This window comes from Tursiops truncatus, chromosome 4 (genome assembly GCF_011762595.2).
Source record: "Tursiops truncatus isolate mTurTru1 chromosome 4, mTurTru1.mat.Y, whole genome shotgun sequence".
NCBI lineage: Eukaryota > Metazoa > Chordata > Mammalia > Artiodactyla > Delphinidae > Tursiops > Tursiops truncatus.
Window position 1 is genome coordinate 50,062,230 of NC_047037.1, and position 16,067 is coordinate 50,078,296.

Sequence of the window (16,067 nt, forward strand, 5' to 3'; positions counted from 1 at the left end):
AAAGTTGAACCTGGCCGTGCCCCTGCTGCCCTGGCTGCAGCTGTCTTCTTTCCCCATTTCAGAGCAGAAGAGCCACAGACTGGAGAGTAGGAAAAGAGCAAGTAGCCCTGTGAGACTGTTGAGGTGTGTTTGGTCATGCATTTCAGAAGGAGATCTGTGTGCTCTTGGGCAGGCCAGTTAACGTCTCTGATTGAAATTTCTCTCTGTAAAGCTGGGGTTCTAACAGTTGTGTAGTATTCAGGGTAGGCCCGAGGATGCAAATGAGATACGAGTGGCTTCTTCTCCTTCCTCCGGGCTTTTTGCCATTAGCCCTGCTGCCCAGAAGACTGACAGGGTCAGTAAGTTTAATCCTGAGAGGATGATAAACAAGGACCAGGAAGTTTACATGATGGAAGAGGGAGAAGGCAATGCAAGTGTAAACTCCTAGGGGAACAGTTCTTTTTTTTTAACTCTTTATTTTACATTGGAGTATAGGTGATTAGCAGTGTTGTGCTAATTTCAGGTGTACAGCAAAGTGATTCAGTTATACATATACATGTATCTGTTTTTTTTCTAATTCTTTTCCCATTTAGGTTGTTACATAATATTGAGCAGAGTTCCCTGTGCTATACAGTAGGTCCTTGTTGGTTATCCATTTTAAATATAGCAGCCTGTGCATGTCAAACCCGAACTTCTTGACTATCCCTCCCCGCTCCCACCCCCGCTCCATAACCATAAGTTCGTTCTCTAAGTCTGTGAGTCTGTTTCTGTTTTGTAATTAAGTTCATTGCATCTTTTTTTCTAGATTCCGCATATAAGTGACATTGTACATATTTGTCTTTCTCTGCCTGACTTACTTCACTCAGTATGACAATCTGTAGGTCCATCCATGTTGCTGTAAATGGCATTATTTCATTCTTTTTAATGGCTGATTAATATTCCATTATATATATATTTATGTATATACACACACATATATACAACATCGTCTTTATCCATTCATCTGTCGATGGACATTTAGGTGGCTTCCATGTCTTGGCTATTGTAAACAGAGCTGCATGAATATTGAGGAGCATGTATCCTTTCAGGTCATGTTTTTCTCCTGATATATGCCCAGGAGTGGGATTGCGGGATCAAATGGTAGCTATGCTTTTAGTTTTTTAAGGAACCTCCATACTGCTGGGGGAACAGTTTTCTATCCTCCTCCCCATACTTGTAGAATATACACTTCCTTGCTTTGTTCTTTTTCCCTTTGTTTTCAAGGAACCTGTGATGCTTTATTGCATTTAAAATTTCTTATGGGTTGGACTCCCTCACAAGGTTGTCTCCTGTATAGTCAGAGGCCCATCCTAGTGTCTTTAGCTCCCAGTGCTATGAGTTCTTAGCACGTAGTAAGTAAGCAGTACATGTTTGTATGAAGGGATGAAAAGGAAGAGAGAGAGACAAAGGGACTGGCAGGAGCCCCATGCTGTGGCATTGGTGCTGGAAGGAAGTGGACCTGTGTGGATGCCTAGAGGGCTTCCTGGAGGAGGTGTGCCTAGTTGGCAGGCCCTGGCCCTGGAGAGCAGGCCTAAAAGGTCGATCAGGCAAAGCAAATGGTTCTGGAGAGGGTGAGGAGTTTCCATAATGTATCCCATGCGACAGTTCAGCCTACACCAGGTCCCAGATACCACAACTGGGCAGTGTCCCAGGCAAAGCTGGTGGAGAATCTAAGGCCAGGAAGTCTGTTTTTAAGCAGGCGATAAGCATATATGTATGGGAAAGGAGGTCTGGGGCTAGCCTGCTTTCTCAATAAGTTAGTCCCTGCCCCTTTTCTGTTCTGTCATGGGAAGGCAGAACCAAGCCTCAAACACCTGCCAGACAGGCTGTGAGACGCTTGAGGGCGGAGACCTTTGGTGCTGATCTCAGCATTAAGCTGGCACTGAGTATAATGCTGGCACTGTTTATAACGTTTTTCACATTCACCAAGGCTCTTGCTATGTTTCAGTGGGTTTTGCAAACTTTCTTCTTTCTCCAGGAAAGAACACTTGGTCTTCTGTGGGGAACTACCCTGTCCCAATTTTTTCTTGTCTTCACAGACATTCACAGATAGAATTTTAACTAAAAAATAATATTTTACCTTAAAAAGTAACCAAATTATAAGTCCTGTTTAACTTTCAAACTCACAAAGCAATGGAAATGAAAATACAGAGTCCACCGTAGAAAGAGTCCCACCCACAATGTATTCTCCCTAGTGGACTACATCCATTGTTGTCTGAAAGGGGAAATTCCACTGCAAATGCCAGTAAGGAAATAGGCTTCCTCTTTGCATTCAGGAGTCTAGATAAACAATCTTTGCCGGTGTGTAAAACGGCCACCTTTGGCTGTAGGATATTTTCTCCACAGAGAATAGAATACATTTTGAAGGGCTGTTGTATCCAGACACCTTGTTGACTGGTGCCTCAAAGGCTTTTAGGTCACTTCTACTGAACAGAGGAAAATAGGGCTGTGTAATTGGCCAGGAAATAAAGGCGCACGATCTGTTTGCACCTTCATTATCTAACTAATGGAGGTCACTATGTCCGATTGGGACCAAGGTTAATCATTCTGTCAGATGTACCTGTGGAGACTCAGGCTGAGTTATTTTGCTTGCCCCTTGACTGAAATGGATCATGGTCTCATTTCCTTTGGGTTATGGAAGCCAATTTATTATGTCCTAATAGGTTTCTTTTCTTTTCTTTTTCCTGGACACCACTCTGATGTTTCCTGCCAGGTACCTCTACAGCTCTGCACAGGGATCTGTTTCTCTTCTCGACCTGGATCACTTTGCAAAAAATGAGGCAGAGAACTTCCATGGGGGGACGGGAAGAGGGATATCTGGAATCGGATGACTACACATTGAAAATGTCTTTTGTTTTCCAAAGTGAATTTAATTTAGGATGCCTGAGGAGAATTTATTCGTAAGATAGTAACAATTCTAAGATTATTTTAAAATCCAGCAACTCTAGGCTTTGTCTCTCAAGGAAGACTTCTGGTGTGTGAAAAGCCAGGTTGATCGCACTTGAATCATATCCAGTGTCTGAATCACTGGTAGTCAGTCTGTGTTTTGTTATTGCAGGGTTTTATAGCTGGTGAAGAAGCTGACATAGAGGTTGATCTCAGAAGTGAATAAACAGCCTATTTGGTGCCTCACTATTGGTCTAGCCAGGTCACTCTCTGGGTTAGTAAACTATTGAGCTTTCAATCCCTGGAAGGTCCTCTGGTGTAGTGATAAAGGCCTTCGGCTTCCGAAAAAGGAGGAGCTGGATTTGATTCAGGGCACTGTGGTTACTTCCTCTGGGACTTCTTTAGGCTGTGGTTTTCTCATCTGTAAAGTGGGAATAGCACTAACATTTACGTCATATGATTTGTGTGGAGGTTAAATAAGACAAAGCATGTAACTGAGTTAACACAATACCTGCACTTACAAGGATTGGCTGCTTTTAGGAGGGCTGACTTAGCTACCAATCACAGCAGGCACAGTGCCTAAGGACCACAAAACTTTTAGGGGCCCAGGAAAATGTTTTAACTTTAATTTCTTTTAGAATCAGAAGGAAAAATATGAATGTAATAATAATGAATCCAACCTGGCTTATCATTGTCTTTTTACCAATATAGTCATAAACCATAATATTGTTTTTAATAAAATAAGGAGTCTGGGAAAGCAAAAGTACCTGGGGCCCAGGAAAGTCATAATGCAAATCAGGCGGTTAGCAGTCATATTTGTGATAGTAGCAGGAGACTCCACAGTAAAGTAGAGGTAAAACAAAATGGCAAGGTTGTGACTGAGTCCTTTCCAGACCGAGGTGTATTGGGTTGGCCAAAAAGGTTCCTTCTGTTTTCAAGTAAAAATAAAAGACACATTTTTCATTTTCACCAAGAACTTTATTGAACAATGTATTCACTGTTTTGTTCCACTACCTTCTGCCATTTTTCAGGCAACTTCATAATTCCATCTTCCCAAAACTTTTTATCTTTTTGAGCAAAGAACTTTTCCAGGTGTCTTCTACAGTCTTCCAGGGAATTGAAATTTTTTCCATTAAGAGAATTTTGTAAAGACGAAACAAACGGAAATCTGAAGGTGCAATGTCTGGTGAATACAGTGGATGAATCAGAACTTCCCAGCCAAGCTGTAACAGTTTTTGCCTGGTCATCAAAGAAACATGCAGTCTTGCGTTATCCTGATGGAAGATTCTGCATTTTCTGTTGACTAATTCTAGACGCTTTTCATCCAGTGCTCCTTTCAGTTGGTCTAATTGGGAGCAGTACTTGTTGGAATTCATTGTTTGGTTTTCTGGAAGGAGCTCATAATAGAGGACTCCCTTCCAATCCCACTGTATTCACAACATCACCTTCTTTGGATGAAGACCAGCGTTTGGTGTGGTTGTTGGTGGTTCATTTTGCTTGCCCCACAATCTCTTCTGTGCCACATTATTGTACAGTATCGACTTCTCATCACCCGTCACAATTTGTTTTAAAAACGAAACATTTTCATTACGTTTAAGTAGAGAATCGCATGTCGAAATATGGTCAAGAAGGTTTTTTGCGCTTAACTTATGGGGAACTCAAACACCAAAGCGATTCACATAACCAAGCTGGTGCAAATGATTTTCAACGCTTGATTTGAATATTTTGAGTATGTCAGCTATCTCCCACGTGCTATAACGTTGATAGTTCTCAGTTAATGTCTCAATTTGATCGCTGTCAACTTCAACTGGTCTACCCGACTGTGGAGCATCGATTTCCAGTGAGAAATCTCCAGCATGAAACTTCGCAAACCACTTTTGACACATCTGGTCAGTCACAGCACCTTCTCCATACACTGCACAAATCTTTTTTTTGTGTTTCAGTTGCGTTTTTATCTTTCCTGAAATAATAAAGCATTATATGCCAAAATGTTGCTTTTTTCCTCCATCTTCAATATTAAAATGGCTACACGAAAATTCACCAATTTTGATAAGTTTTAAAAAATTGCATTCTGATATGACAGCTGTCACAATACAATCTAACAAAATTGGTTCAAATGAAGTTAAAGATAGCTAAGCGCTACTAGAGCCAGCTTATGGAAAAAAACCGAATGAACTTTGCGGCCAAACCAATAGTTAATCTCTCAATGAAAGAAACGAGTAAATTTCTGTAATAGCTGAGTGTGATTTTTATTACTTTTCAGTCATCTTTTTTTAATAATAGATGAATGGTTTCCTTTAAAAAGAAGTATGTTGATTTCCAGTACCGCTGGAATACGATGAACATATCACCCATGCACATAATACAGTGATTGTAAAATCAAAAAGTTTCTAGGTATAGTAGTAAAATAGCTCTAAAGACAGGAAAAATCCATTTCTTTTGGCAATATCAAGACTATGCCATTACTGAAGAATGCACTGTCTGGAAAGACAGTATGTGGCCGAACCACACTGACTCTGTTACCGACCCTCTTGGATCATGTGGACCCCAGCTGAGTCCTTCCCTTGCCTGGAGTAGCTCATGCCAGTTAAATGAGACCAGCTTCAACAAAGCGGAGTGGAAAATTTATTCATCGATCAAGGATGGAGAAGGGAGAGCTTGTGCTCTAAAGACATCTTAGACATCTTCTCCCCGAAGGGAGGGAAGTGGGGGACTTCTGAGGGTTGATAGGCACATGCTTCATCAGAAACTGAGGAGAAGGGCAGAGGTTTCCATGAACAGCTGGGGAGCATCTCAGTCCCTCAGGCTCCCTTGCACCCAGCACTCATTGTGCCTAGAAAAGTACAAGTCCCCACTTTGGTCAGAGATCTTAGCATGATAATGAAGCAAGGGCCCCTTGGGGAGACTTGTAGGTTTCCTCTGCATAGGAACTGCTCTTTCAGTTAGGTTGGAACCATTCAGGGCAATTGACTCTTGAGTTTCCTTTGAGGTGTAACTGATAAACATCTTTGACAAACATCAGGTGTTTTGGAAAAAGACTAGAAATAGGTTAAAACAGAGACCTTTCACCTCCCTTGGATATGTACGGGTGACAACCCCATTTTGTTAGCTCCACGCCCAAAGTCCTACCCCCTCCCTCTTTGCATGACAGCTTTAGCCTAGTCACAAGGAATGCGCCCACAGGGAAGTTGCCTATCAACTTTTACCCTTGCTTTCATCTGATATGAAAACTGGAAATACACCTAAAGCTGATGCAGATGATTAATGGTTATGAGACCCCCCCAGGGTGGGAGGAAAAACCCCCATTTCATGTTGGTGCTTCTGACTCCCACTGGTAGTTAGATTCTATCTTTAGTTTTGGCCCCTTTGAATCCCCCCGTATCCCCTTCAGAGGCATGGAACGTCTCTAGATCATCTTCCACCTGATCCTGCCTGTATGTAAGTTACCCACAATAAACTTCATAATTGCACTTTATGTAGTTGCCCGCTTCATATTTCAGTCTCAAAGTCCCTTCTCAGTTCAGAGGAGATTATTCAATATTCTCGCCTTTATATAGACAGAAATGGTCAATTTACCCTACATGTTTAGTGGAAGAAAATCATGTTCTATACAAACTGTATCAAGGAGTAAAACATACCACAGTATTACTATATTTTATTTCACTTATGAATGCATAAATGCTAATTTATTTTAAAAACAACATAAAAGGTCTATATTTTATCCACATTATTTTTAGAACTGATCAGTCCACTTTAATAAATTTCTATTTTAATTAAAATTGAATGTCATATATAGAAAGAAAAATACTGTATGATTTCACATATATGTGGAATCTTAAAAAAAAAGCTCATAGAGAATTGAGATCAGATTTGTGGTTACGAGAGGAGGAGGGTGTGGGGAAGGGGAATTGGGAGAAGGTAGTTGAGAAGTATAAACTTCCAGTTATAGGATAAATAAGTACTAGGGAAGAAATGTGCAACATGATGACTACAGCTAACACTGCTGTATGATAAATTGGAAAATTGTCAAGAGAGTAAATCCTAAGAGTTCTCATCACAAGGAGAAAACTTTTTTCCTTTTTTCTTTTTCCCTTTCTTTTCTTTTCTTTGTATCTATATGACAAGATGTATGTTACCAGAACCTATTATGGTAGTCATTTTACAGTATATGTAAATCAAACCATCATGCTGTATGCCTTAAATTTATACAGTGAAGTATGTCAATTATTTCTCAATAAAGCTGGAAAAAATTGGATGTCATAAAACTACATTTTATGAAACAAAAACAATTCCTGATAAACAAGAAATGGGACACACATTTGTTTTTGTTGGAAAGTGTATTTATAACTGAGCTAATCAGCTTGTTTCTCCATTCTTCAAAGACAAGGGTTATTGGTGGCGTTACACAGGTCCTTTCCAAACTTACTGAATGTAATCTTATATGTTGACCAAATAAGAAACGAAGGAGGATAAAGAAAAGGAATGAACCAAGACCATGTCAGCTTTGCCCTCAGCAATGAGAGAGAGACGGCAATATTGTGGAAGGGTGTTAGGAAAAAACAGCAACTTGGTATTAATAATTTTTCTCATTTGCATTTCTCCCCAAAATACCTTTAGTTTATGATTCCATTTAATATAGTATTTTAACTTCAAAATCGTTTCTATTAAAAAAGTGTTTGTCAATTTGGATTTGATCGGTAGTTTTAAACAACTGGATGGATTCCCTGTCTCGGTTGTTTTCCCAGAAATGTTGTCTTTTCTCCCATTGTGCAGATAGTTTGTACAAAGATGTAGGAGACTATTTCTCATATAAGTAAGTCTTCTGGGTATTAAGCATTTTTCTATAAATTACCTTGTCTAGTAACTTGGACACTCCCTGTGTACTCTCATTGCTCCCAGAGAAAAGAACTATCTTGACTTTTGTGATCCTTAGTTTCTTGCTTTAAAAAATATATAGTTTTACTGCCTGAATTCTATGTACATGGGATCATATAGTAAATGTTCTTTTGTGACTTGCTTCTTTCACTCAATTACTGTCTCTGATGGGAAATAGCACATACTTTAGCTGAGGAGACATGGCAATGACCAAGTACTATCTTTGACTATATATGGATTTGGTCAGCAAATTGTCAGGACATCAGGTTTTTGTGTTTGTCCTTTATAAAAAATGAAGGCCCTTTTTTAGGTTCTAATATTTGATGAATTACCATACAACACCTCTCTCTATACCCTGCACGTAAGAAGGCTGTCAAAACACAGATAACCTCCTGAAACTTATAAATATAATATGATATATCAACTATGCCTCAATTTTTAAAAAAGCATGCCAACCTACACATAATAGGGATTCCACAAGGAGATGAGAAAAGGGGATCAAAAAAGTATTTGAAGAAATTATGGCTGAAAACTTCCCAAACCTAAAGAAGGAAACAGATACCCAGGTACAGGAATCACAGAGGGTCCCAAACAAGATGAACCCAAACAGACCTACACCAAGATATATTATAATTAAGATGTCGAAAGTTAAAGATATAAAGAGGATGCTAAAGGCAGCAAGAGGAAAACAGTTAGTTACAAGGGAACTCCCATAAGGCTATCAGCTGAAATCTCTATAGAAACATTGAAGGCCAGAAGGGAGTGGCAATATATAGTCAAAGTACTGAAAGGGAAAAACATGCAACCTAGGACACTTTACCCAGCAAGATTATCATTTAGAATAGAAAAGAGAGAAAGAATTTCTCAGACAAGCAAAAACTAAAAGAATACAGCAATATTAAACCTAAACTAAAAGAAATATTGAAAGATCCTCTCTAAATGGAAAAGAAGCAAGAATCTATAGGAAAGGGCAAATCACAATAGGAAAGGCAAATATACAAAAGGATTGAAGATCACTTAAATAAGCCAGTACACAGATTAAAAAACAATTAAATTTTTTTTCTGAAAGCAATTATAACTACAATGAACAGCAAAATGATAAACATGCAGATATAAAATAGGACATCAAAATCACAAAATGTGGTGGAAGAGAGTGAGAAAATGTAGATCTCTGAGAATGTGCTTGAACTTATACGACTATCAGTCTAAAGCAAGTAGATATAGTTATGGGTCCACATACTTGAAAACCAGGGTAACCACAAATCAAAAACATACAATAGATTCACAAAAATCAAAAAGAAAGGAACTCAAGCATAATACAAAAGAAAACCATCAAACTACAAAAGGAAAAATACAAAGAAGAAAGGAACAAAGAACTACAAAATCAACTGGAAAACAAGGTTTCAAATGGGAATAATAAGTACATACTTATCAATAATTACTTGAAATGTCAATGGACTAAACACTCTGATCAAAAGACAGAGTGGCAGATTGGATACTAAAACAAGAACCTATACTATGCTGCCTACAAGAGACCCTCTTTAGGGTGAAAGACACACATAGATTGAAAGTGAGAGGATGGAAAAAGATGTTTCATGCAAATGGAAATGACAAGAAAGAAGGGGTAGCAATACTTGTATCAGACAAAATAGACTTTAAAACAAAGGCCATAAAGAAAGATAAAGAAGGATAGCATATAATGATAAAGGGGTCAATATAAGAAGAGGATATTATACTCGCTAACATATATGCACCAAGTATAGGAGTACCTAACTGCATAAAACAAATACTAACAGACATAAAGGGAGAAATTGACATGAATACAATAATAGTAGGAGGAGACTTTAATATCCTGATGACATCAATGGAAAGAGCTTCCAGACAGAAAATCAATAAGGCAACAGAGACCCTAAATGAAAAATAAAACAGTTGGAGTTAATTGATATCTACAGGACACTACATCCAAAAAACTCAGAATACACATTCTTTTCAAGCACACATAGAACATTCTCTAGGATAGACCACATACTAGGACACAAAACAAGCCTCAACAAATTTGAGAGGATAGAAATTATATCAAGCATCTTTTCTGACCACAACAGTGTGAAACAAGAAATCCACCACAGAAGGAAAAATGAACAACAACAACAAAAAAGATTACATGGAGACTAAGCAACATGCTACTAAAAAACCAATGGGTCAATGAGGAAATCAGAAGACACCTCAAGACAAATGACAATGAAAACACAACCATACAAAATCTATGGGATGCAGTAAAAGGAGTCCTAAGAGGGGTGTTCATAGCCACACAAGCCTTCCTCAAAAAATAAGAAAAATCTTAAATGAACAGCAAAGGAAACCATAAACAAAATGAAAAGAAAATCTACAGAATGAGAGAAAATATTTGCAAATGATGCAGACAACAAGGGCTTAATTTCCAAAATATACAGACAGCTCATACAACTTAACATCAAAAAAACCAAACAACCCAATTAAAAAATGGGCAGAAGAGCTAAATAGATATTTCTCCAAAGAAGACATACAGATGGCCAACAGGCATATTAAAAGATGCTCAACATTGCTAGTTATTAGATAAATGCAAATCAAAACTACAATGAGGTGCCACCTCACACCAGTCAGAATGACCATCATTAAACAGTCTACAAATAATGAATCCTGGAGAGGGTGTGGAGAAAAGGGAACCCTCCTACACTGTTGGTGGGAAAGTAAATTGGTGCAGCCACTATAGAGAACAATATGGAGGTTCCTTAAAAAGCTAAAAAGAGTTACCATATGATACAGCAATCTCACCCCTGGGCATATAACCAGAAAAGATGAGCACTCTAATTTGAAAAGATACATGCACGCCAATGTTCACTGCACCACTATTCACAACAGCCAAGACATGGAAGCAGCCTAAGTGTCCATCAACAGAAGAATGGTTAAAGAAGATGTGGTACATATACACAATGGAATATTACTCAGCCATTAAAAAAGAATGAAATAATGCCATTTCTAGCAACATAGATGGACCTAGAGATTATCATACGAAGTGAAATAAGTCAGACAGAGAAATACAAATATTGTGTGATATGTGGAACCTAAAAAATTTTACAAGTGAATATACAAAACAGAAACAGACTCACAAATGTAGAAAACAAACTTGTAGTTACCAAAGGGGAAAGAGGTGGGGAGGGATAAATTAGGAGTATGGGATTAACAGATGCACACCACTATATACTAAATAGATATACAACAAGGATTTACTGTATAGTACAGGGAACTATATTCAATATCTTATAATAATGTATAATGGAAAAGAATCAGAAAAAATATATATGTATTGATATAAATGAATCACTTTGCTGTACACCTGAAACACAATATTGTAAATCAACTATACTGCAACCAAAATAAGGAAGAGGCACAAGAAAGATGCTCTTTCTCTGTACTATGTGAGGACACAGCAAGAGGATGTCTGTCTGCAAACCAGGAAGAACACCCTCACCAGACACCAAGTCAGCCAGGACCTTGATCTTGGACTTCCCAGCCTCCAAAACTGTGAGAAATAAATGTTCATTGTTTAAGATTAAAAAAACAAAAGAAAAAAAACCCACCACCACCACCACCAACAACAACAAAACCCCCCAGATAATCTGCAAAGTGACTCGTTCAGGGAAACAAAACAAAACAAAACAAAACAAAACAAAACTTGGAAGAGATACCCTCTTCTTTAAAGAAACAGTTAGGAAGTGGAAAAATAACGCATAACATTTGTACCAATTAAAAAAAAAAATCTTTGTGTTCTCTTCTCTCCCTTGAAATCAGAGTCTATATTAAGTTGTTTATCTTGTTTAATGAGGGACTCTGGACTCTTGCCAAAGTGATCCGTTTGCTACTTTGTATGCCATCCAAATGTTAGCTATGATGACAAAGAAATTTCATGAAAACAGTAACGCACAAATGATCTTTGACATATTTTGAACCTAAGAAAAAAGGCTGAAAGGGAACCTCTTTCCCCAGTGAATGCTGCAGGGTGAATTTGCCTTGCCCTAAAAAGGCGAGGTAATTTTCCTTAGATTATCCAACTAGATAGAGGTAAAACCATGATTAGAATTCTGATTTCCAGACTCCAGATTGGCTCTTCCTCCACATAGAAAAGTATAACTCTGATCCGTATTGCATTTTGGGGAAGGCTTTGTGAGAGAGGAGATGCACTCTCTCCTAAATGATTTTAAAATGATTATTCCAAATGCAGATAGCATTTTCCTTGGAGTGCAGAGAGGGAAATCATGCCTTGCAGTACACCACAGAAGTAAATATTCATAGTCTGAGTTCAAGGTTAATAAATATTTTTCAGGAGATAGAATTTTTGGCAGTATGTCAAAAAATACATTTGATCTAAATTAATACCTGTTATGGACTGAATTGTGTTCCCACCAAAATCGAATGTTGAAACGTAATCTCCAGTACCTTAGAAAGTGACTATTTTTGGAGATGGGAGCTTTAAGGAGGTAATTAAAGTTAAATGAAGCTTATAAGAATGGAGCCCTAATCCAATATGCCTGGTGTCCTTAAAAGAAAAGGAAGAAACCCCAGGGATGGGCACACACAGAGAAAAGGCCATGTGAAGACACAATGGGAAGGCAGCCATCTGCAAGCCAAGGAGAGAGGCCTCAGGAGAAACCAAGCCTGCTAATATCTTAGATGTCTAGCCTCCAGAACGATGAGAATACAAATTTACATATAAATATAAAATTCTGTTGTTTAATCCACCCAGTCTGGGATGTTTTGTTATGGCAGCCCTAAGAACTGGATACAATATATATTGAATCTCCTTTTTTGAAAATTACTCATAATTCTTCTAAATGTTTTGTTGTCTTAATTCTGTAAAAATATTCTGTCTGAGGTTTCCCTTCTCTACTAAACAAAGCACAAGCACCTTGACCTGTTTTTGTCTCTGGCTAGCTGCTTTTCCCGAGGTTGAATCTTGGGCCAAACCCTTCCATCTGAGAGTGGAACGTCTTCATTCCCTCTGGAATTCCTCTCAGGAGTTCAAGTGATGCTGTAAAAGTAGGGTCACCCAGACCTGAGATGCAGGAGGACTGCAGTTTTTCAAGTCAACACATAACATGTTATTAAGTAAACAAATGTCAAGAGTATTTTTGCCAGAATATCATGTGGTCAAGGAGGAAAACTGATGTTGATTTGGAAAATATTAGCAAGGCAGATGTTAGTTTTCTTAGAATTAAAATAATGACTCTCTCTCTCTCTTTTTTTTTTCATGCAGAGATCTCTGGATTGTCAACAGGGATATTTGCCCGAAGTCATCTTGCTTAACTGTTTACCCAGTTCAAATTCCTTATATAATACTCTCCACTTGGTGATGAGTAAGCATGGTTCAATTTCACCAAATCAGCATTTTGTAAAATGCAACTCATGGATTTTCTCTGGGTCGTATATAAAAAGAAAAAGGTTTCTGTGGTCAAGAATAGTAAACAGTCCTCTCTCTTGCCCCTGCTACCCAAGGCACTTATTTTTATTTATGTACTTGTTAGGACTGATTGAAGATTACTTTGTGCCTGGCACTTTTATGCATTCTGTCATTTAATTCTTGCAATGCAGTTATGAGTCATGTGCTAATCAATTTTATGTGTAAGAAACTTGGAATCAGAAAAGTTAAGTGATGATCCTAACTAATGATTAGTGGCTGAATTAGGATTTGAACACAAATCTGCCATTTAATACAAAATCTTTTACCAATTTTTTTCTTTCTTCAGTGGCAAATTATCCTGAGAAACTTGTTTTCCGTGAAGCACACCCTGGAAAAATTTTAAAATGGAGAAAAAATGATGCAAATATACCAGTTTTAATTGGTGACAAGCATCTTTTTATAGAAGTACAATTAAAGTGCCACCTGAGACATCCAATTCTTTGTAATAAGAAAGTCTTTTTAAAGTAATGTTTAATGGTGACTGTTTGGAAGCTCCAGAAGCAGAGCTTGAGATGGGGATTCTTGGGCAAGGAATTTATTGAGGGTGTGTTCTCGGGGTTGGGGCAGGGAGGTTGCCCTGACCATGCAGGATAGAACAGGAGAGGAAAGCTAGGCAAGGATGAGGCCTCAGCAGGGGCCTAGCTTTGAGCTGTTCCCAAGAGGAGCTCTGGAACATGAATTTCACCACATCGTTGATCTCACACTAAGACAAGGGATCTGCCTTTTTGTACTGTGTGTTGGTCAGCCACTGGTTTCACACTGCTCCTATGGAGAGGAGGGGTGGGAGGGCAGAGCTTCTTGAGGCAGCTCCTATTGGCTAAAGAAAATGCTCTGAAGATTGAGCAGCCAATAAGGCAGCTGGGTGATGACTGGCGCACCAGCTCCACAGAGGGGCTCTGAATGAGACATCAATAGCACCCACTCTGTCCTCCCCACTTACTGGTCAAATCCACTTGATTCTTATATTAAGTTCACTCTGTCTAGGCATAGATTCTTCAGGATCCTCACTGATCACAATTCCTGGGGAAATTTACAAAAAGATTTGGTAGGATGGACTATAGTACCCACTGTTGTGGTTGGTCCCGGGGCAGTAACTGATGCTCAATTACCTTCCTCCCCCACTGATTTTAGATTACCATCCGTGTCTATTAGTACTTAGGCTGGTCTGGTTAAGTGTCCCAGACCATCATCTCTGGGGTGATCTGAGCCACTGGTGACTATGGCCAAAACAAGATGTGGTTGCTGACCTTGGCGACATACAGCTGAAACTGGGCATGGAGTGCTAATATATGCCCCAGTGGAACACCTGAGAGCCAAATAGATTCCCATTATGTAGTATAAACTCTGCCTCCTCAGGAGTGTCAGTCAGTTACTCCTGCCAGTGTGCTAACTCTTTTTGTGCCAGCTGCTCCGTTGGTGAAAGAAGCCTAAAACGACCAGGGCCCAGCTGTAGCTTTAAATTTAGTGGTACTCTTATTATGTGAATGGTATAATTGACCTCCTTTTAGGAACCAGGACATTCAGACCCACAGAGACTAAAGTTGCAGGAATAGGAAGTATAAATTTCCCAAGTGAGTCTGGAAGTGGTGCTAAGTGGGACCTTTCCTACTTCTACCTCTTGTTTCCCAGACTAGTGTATTCTCCTTGTTGAGTTCAGCATCACATACTGGCCATTGATTTAGGGTATCTATTGCACCTTGAAGTTTAGTGCCTCATCATTGTGGGGGGTGTCCCCTCCAAGTTGGTGGCTCAAGAAGCCATCCTACCACCCTGTTAGTGGTCAGCATCTTCTAGACGGAGCACTATGTGGTAGGGTCACCCAATTCACCCCCTGTGCTATAACGGAGATCTTTGGTCTGAGGTGATGTCATATGGGATCCCATGTTGGTAGATTAGTCCTTGAGTGGTGGTACTGATTGAAATAGCATAAGCAAAAGTGATGTGATCAACTAGCCACCAAGTGACTGGTGGTCCCCTTCAAGGAATGGTGCCAGGTCAGGGGCTCAGCATTCATCTCTGTGTTAACAGGATGGATATTCAGCAGTGGTCTGTTTGATGAAAGGGAGTCCGTGCATTTGGGCACATGCATAACTCCCTCTCTGCCATCATGGCTACTCCCTTCATGAGCCCATTGCGCAGCTGGGATGGCTGAGACAGTTGCTGGCTGACATTCACTGGCTCAGTCATCTCGTCCACTTGTTTGTTTAGTGCTTCCTCTGTGGTGGATGTTCTCTGGTGGACATTAACCCATGGCACAAAAGTCCTCATCCTCCCACAGATCCATCCACGTGCTTCTTCTCTGGACTTTATTCTTGACTTTACATTCTTGCTTCTTCCAGGTTCCTAACAACTAGCTAAGCCATTTGATATTCCCAGTCAGTTTGTGTATATTCTTAATCCACATCATTTTTCTCTTCACACAACGTTTGTGACCAGGAGCAAGGGTTCTGGATCCCTGCCCATCAGGAGGATGTTCCCCCTCCACTCTCTTTCTAATACTCTGATGATCCAACCACCACATCCTTGTGTATCTTTTTCATACCATCTTAAGTCAGACAATATTATTTTACAATAGCAAATGCTATGGTCTGTGTTCATCATCATCACGGTTCACAATGGATGGTTGATATTTTGTCTGCCCACTATCCAAACACGCTTCTTATTTGAGGGGGCTGTCAACAATAGTGAGAGCTCAGGCTTCAACTCCGGCTACAGAAGCCTAGCCCTGGCAGCTAGAGCAGCTGAGCAGATGCCTCTACCAGTTCTTGACTCTCAAGGTAGGCTCAGACAGCTA

General features: G+C 39.4%; 1 long non-coding RNA gene across 1 annotated transcript in view; it reads right to left on the bottom strand.

Moving 5' to 3' along the window:
* Positions 1 to 890: 890 nt before the first annotated feature.
* LOC109551914 (uncharacterized) overlaps positions 891 to 16,067 on the bottom strand; it is a 44,013-nt gene continuing 28,836 nt past the window's right edge. The window contains exon 4 of the long non-coding RNA XR_012331383.1: positions 891 to 4,864. This is a non-coding gene — a long non-coding RNA (uncharacterized lncRNA). The remainder of the gene's footprint in view (positions 4,865 to 16,067) is intronic.